This window comes from Pleurodeles waltl, chromosome 8 (genome assembly GCF_031143425.1).
Source record: "Pleurodeles waltl isolate 20211129_DDA chromosome 8, aPleWal1.hap1.20221129, whole genome shotgun sequence".
In the NCBI taxonomy this organism is placed as follows: Eukaryota; Metazoa; Chordata; class Amphibia; order Caudata; family Salamandridae; genus Pleurodeles; species Pleurodeles waltl.
This window is the reverse complement of record NC_090447.1, coordinates 200,604,564-200,610,563: the sequence shown is the minus strand read 5'-3', so window position 1 is coordinate 200,610,563 and position 6,000 is coordinate 200,604,564.

The window sequence follows — 6,000 nt, the reverse complement described above, 5'->3', positions numbered from 1 at the left end:
ATACTAGGTAACCTGTGTGTTATATGTTACTACTGCTAGTTCTGCAGAGTAACTAATGTGTAACGTTCTGACAGCTGCTAAGGTAGCTGGATTTTACTGTTATGTTGTGTTGGCCCAATAATTGCTTTGTGTACAATACAGTATATTTTCATATAACGTGGTGTTGTGTTTCCTTTGTGGTGGGGATAGTGCGTCACGTGTGTTGTGTGGGTTGCGCAAACGCTTTACACATTGCCTCCGGGTTAGGCCTGACTGCTCATGCCATGCTACCAAGGGGGTGAGCAGGGGTTATCTTGGACATGTATGTCCCTAGCCCTGACTAGAGTGGGTGGGTTCTGTCTGGCCTAAGTGCATACCCTTGCCAACCAGAAACCCCATTTATAACACTGGTGCAGAACGGAGATGGGGACCACTTGTAAACACTCTGCACAGGGGACTTACAGGTAAGTCCGGTGGGTACCCTTGGCCTGTGGAGGTCACAAGGGGTTAGGGACCCCTAGTACACAGCTGGTTTTCCAATACAGGGGCCAGGGATTCCGGTTGCAGGGCAGATAGGTCAGCCAATGGTCGTGTGTCAAGGAGTCTCTGGAGCCAGGAGCAGGTCATTTGAGGGTGGATTGTAGGTCAGCAGGGTCACTCTGGGGTGTGGTTCTAAGGTATCCTTAAGTCCCTTGTCTGGTGCTTGCTTCTGGTCCTTGGAGAGTCCGGAGTGGACTTTTCATCTGGGTCCAATGTTGGGGGTCCAGTGCCACGGACTATGGCACATCTCAGCCACTGGAGGTTGCAATACAACCAAACTTGGCACACTGGCAGGGTTTGTCCTCTGGGTCTATTGGGTGGAATTTGTTCAGGCTGCTGTGTCTGGTTCATTGATCAGTGGCTGGTCAGTGAACTGGTCTTCACTGGTTTCTTGCCTGCACTGTGCAGGGAGTTATGCCTTCACTCAGAAGGAAGGTTCTTGTCGAGTTTTAGAAGGTTGAAGGTCATCTGGGGTTTCTGAGAGTCTGTCTGATGTCCAGTCGACCCCTCAGCGGCAATTGTCGAGTCCTGGGTGCAGTCGGTAGGGTTGGGTGCCTTTTTCTTCTTGCAGCTGGACTTCTGTTCTTGAGCCTTGGTTTCTTCTTTGTCTCTGGTCTTCTTGTGTCCTTTGAATCTGAACTGCAGGTCTAGGGATGCCCACTAAATACTGCATTTAGTGGGCGTTAAGGGGAGTACCTCGTACTGGCCAACGGGCCACCTATCTTAGGGTGGATACTCCCACCATTTGACCACTTCCTGTGAGAAAGAGTCACATGCCTAACCTGATAGACTATGCTCCTACCATCCAAGATGGAGGAAAATTAAATGGAGTGGTCACCTAGCCCGCCGCACCTAGTGGGTGATGCAGGCTGAGTGGGCTACTCCTCCTACTCTGACTAAGTTTTCCTACCCGTTTTCCTGCTCAAAGTGGGGGGAGGGACTGTTGGGCAGTGAGAGGTCAGATTTCAAAGGCGCTAAAGCCTTTAAAGCTGACCGCTGGGCCTGGGTGCCTGCCTGGGGGAGGAGGTGTAACACCTCCACCCAGGAAAGCCTTTGTGTTCTGGTTCCTGAGAACAGAGGCCCTCACCCCAGGAATCCAGATTTGTGTCTGGTGGTGGCAGGCTGGTAAAAAAACAGTCCTCAACCATGCCAGGACTGTTAGGTTTTGCAGAGGGGCACTTCTGAGGTGCCTTCTGGGTACATGTTATAATAAATCCAACACTGACATCAGTGTGGGTCTATTATACTAAGGTGTTTGGTTCCAAATAACTCAGTATTCAGAGAGGCCATCATGTACCTGGGGAACTCAAAATGACCAGTGTCCAGCACATGTATTTGCTCTGGCTTCCCTGTACACTTACTATATTTTAGGGTTTTGTAAAGACACTGTAGGGGCACATTTGCTCATTAAAATATATGCCCTCACATGCATTATAGTGCACCCTGCCTTAGGGCTGCAAGACCTGCCAGAGGGGTGACTTACCTATAGTGCATGCAGTGTTAATGACAGGGCACTCTTGGTGAGTGACATGTTGAGTTTGCAACTTCTAAACACACCTTGTCATACAATTGCCATGGCAATCTGCATGAGGCTGGTGTGGGGCCTCTCAGATTTGCATAATTAATGCACCAACTCTGGGGGGGCCTCTTCAGCACCCATGCCCTCGTTACTAGGGGTACCATTTACTAGGGACTATAACAAACTGCTAATAGATAGTACAGTTCTGAGGAAAGGGACCTGGCCCTGGAAACCTGTTTAGCAGGGTCCCAGGGCACCTAAAATTCAAAACCACATCAGGTTCCAGGCATTCCAGGCAAAAAGTCTGTGGGGGGTACTACACCATAACCCGGCATCTTACAATAAGCACAGCAAGCAGGGCTAACCGTAACGCCCAGTCGACTTCAGCAAAGGAAAGTGACATAGTTCTATATGGTCTCTGTCTTGAGTGTCTGGTATGAAGTTCTTGTCTATCTCTTCATACACTCTTCTTAGTTTATATACATATCTGTTCGTTGTTTAACCTTAATGAATAATGACTGGCATAAAAGGCATTGGCATCCTTTCACTTACAGTTGGAAGATCGGTGTCTTTTGTTTAAAAGCAAAGGTCAAGAAGTAAATTGTCATTTTCCATGAACCCTTGTGCATTATTTAAGACAATGATGAGAACAAAGAATTTGATTCATATGAAATAACATAAATCTACTGAAGTTGACTTGATAATCATATTGTAATGTATAATGACCGAAATAAATTTGCATTTTCTATTTCAATATTCATATTTAAATAACCAACAAATCTAATTCAACGATAGAATATCTGACAGAAGAAAAGCAGGAGACTTATAACAAGATGCTTGGCCTGATGCTATCAAGCAACACAGTTGAAAGATAACATAAGAACATCAGGCAAAAGGTTAGTTTAATGGTCTTATTTTATTATGCAAATTGACTATTTCACATGAACAGCAACCTTTTGGTATCACATAAAAAATCATCACACTGATGGGGGAAAACGTGTTGCTGAAATCCAGATGTTTTCTTTGAAGGGGAGAGCATTTTAAGTTTGTGATGTAAATGTATATCCTAGTCTCTAAAGTACTGCATCACTTCATGTCTTTAGCAGATTTTAAAACATTGCATGGAAAGAAGCCAAGTTTGTGATCCCAAATAATATGAAATCTAAACCGCTGAAGGCTTTAACAATATAATGTGTTGAGAAAATTATTGTTCTGGTCTCATAAAGCAGTCACAAATTGTGCACCTAATTCAGTATCTCAATTTGCAAACAGACCTATATACTAATAGGCCAGGTCCTCAAAATAAAGAGTTGCTGGGGGTCGGAGAGCAGCCTTCCTAATTAATATTCACTAGGCAGGTTCAATTTATGTCCCCCTGTTATTGGCTTTAATCTTAGTGATGGTGTCTTGCATGGGACAACAAACCACCATCCCAGTAATTGCATTTCAAAATTTAAGACTTTTCCTTTTAAAGAAGCTCAATTTCCTCAAAGGAAAGAAAATTGCTTTAAAAAAGAGGAAAGTGTTAGTTGGCAGTGGCCCCCTGGACCACTGTCTGCTCCCCAGAAATTGCCACCCTGATTTGGGATTCAGTAACTGTTCAATGTTTTGCGACTAGAATTATAGTGCCAAACCAATGAAAGTTATGTTACTGATTTGCAGTTTGAAAGAAATGCCTAAAACAGGCCCGTTCCACCTTGTGAATCAGTAATCATTTATAAAACCCACTTTGTGTTTCAGAAAAGCCTTTTCAAAGAGGAAAATGGGTTCAGAAAAAAAGTGATGTATCCGTCACAAATCCTGTAAATAGTGATTTGTACGATTTTCAACCAAAAATATTTTAGAACGTCTGGATCATAGTCCCTGGAGCTAACAAGACCCAAGACTAGCTTATGGGGCTTCCTGTGGCATACTGTGTCATCTACTGTCAGACCGTCTTTAAAAGGCCAGGGATTACATTCCCTTGCCTGGAACACAAGAGACCTGGTCAAAATGTTGATGTTTACGGTTAATAAAAAAACAAAACATTTTTATCAATGTGTTTCATTACAAAAAAGACCTTCAAACAAAAATAATATATGGAGCAGTCTGCATTTGTAACAAGTAGCAACGTCTAGAGCGCAGAAATGAACACAACCATTTTTCAAACAAATTATATTGGTGGCAAACAGTGGGAGATTCCACTCGAGCCACCTAACGGGAAATATCAGATTCAGTGTCATTGACCTTCTTCTTAAACATTCCCCTAACAAATGTCAGATATACTTCCGGTTTGGGATCAGTGCGCTCCATCTTCCCTCTATTTTCCTTTGCCAGTGAGCACTTGTGTATGTTTTTGCACAATGGTCAAACCTATGGTGGCTTGTACGAATTCAATGAATGTCTGTGTGTCCTTCATGCAGAATGAGGCACAGGCCTTTCATTTGGAAAAATATATGCTTACTCCTGGGGCATTGCAGTTGACACTATTTAAGGTCAAGTTTGACCATTTCCCATCTGCCCTCTGGCAGTGTGTGAACACTTGTCTCCTAACACGTGTCCAAATCATGTTTAATTAATCATCTGTCTCGCATTAACATTGCTGCAAATTTCCTGGTTGGTACTGTACGTTATATATCTTATTCAAGATAGAGGGGGGTGAGATAAGACCTGTAGGCAAAAAGTACCCTGTGAAAGTTAAAGTAATTCTACAGAAAATACAGACAACAAATGTATAAGTTAGGCTCAAGCCAAGGCATTCCCTAGCTCACAAAGTGGCCTAGTGGAGTAACACCTTCTTTCTAATGGGCCTTGAGCCAACCATGTTACCGGTACCACTCAGAGGTGGATTCTAATATGATTTATTGATAAGGTATGGATGGAAAATATGTGAAAGCAAGTCATAACTCCTTGCCTTTTGTGAGTTACCACTCCACTCCCAAGATACCTTTATGTAAATAGAATTTTTTTCACAATTTTTATTATTATGAATTTTATCATTAACAATTACAATTACAGTAAACATGATTACATACATTGTTAATATTTATAATAGTAATTATGATTACATTAAGTACATCAAGTAAAATGTATCAAATTTGTAATTCATTTATTTTTCCAGAGCTGGTGCTGAATGAACGTGCATCATCATCATCAAGAAGACTGAAACAAGTACCTCCTGTCCCTTTGATCCCCAGGGTATAATACATTTATAATCAAATGTCCAACTTGGAGTTATGCTGACAAACCCACAGGACTACTCATCATGGAAAACTTTGCTAGAGGCAGCACAAGTAAGAAATCACGTCCCAGTATCAGACATTGTGAGAAATGTGGAAAGCAACACGTTTCCCCAAGTATTTTACCACAGGTGGTGCAAGAGCCTGTTTACTATGAAGAGAGATTTGCAGACTATTAAGCGAAAAGCTGAAGCAAATGTCAGTGATGATGCTGGAATGAGTGAGTGCATGAGTAAACACTTAAAAAGAACATCATTAAAGTCAAACATGCATGCTGAAGAATGTATACTTTGTTGAAAGATAAAATGCTACAAGGGAACATCAACTTGTGTGAAATTAATCAAGGCCATGGAGCTTAGTCATGGATCAAGCTCTCTACGAAAAACAACTGAGATCGTGTGGAAGCATAAAGCTACGTACGACAGAATCATTCTTTGAATGGGCACCTTTTACACCGTTTGCAAAGCCTTGTCCATCGTTGGAAAACACTTTCAAGACGCTGGCTTTCGCATTCTTTGGTTTGAAGCAGACATGATAGCAGAAGGATCAATATCATCAGTACTAGAAAGTCATATAAACAATCGTGCAGTTTGATACACCAGTGCGTGTATGAAGCTATGCTGAGACGGGCCTGGTTTGAATTTATCCCCCGGGTGGAGAAGAATTACAAAGAGAACATTCAGGTCGTCTACTCCTTCATTGCGGATGTTAATGACTTTGCAAAATACCTATGCCAACAAAGAT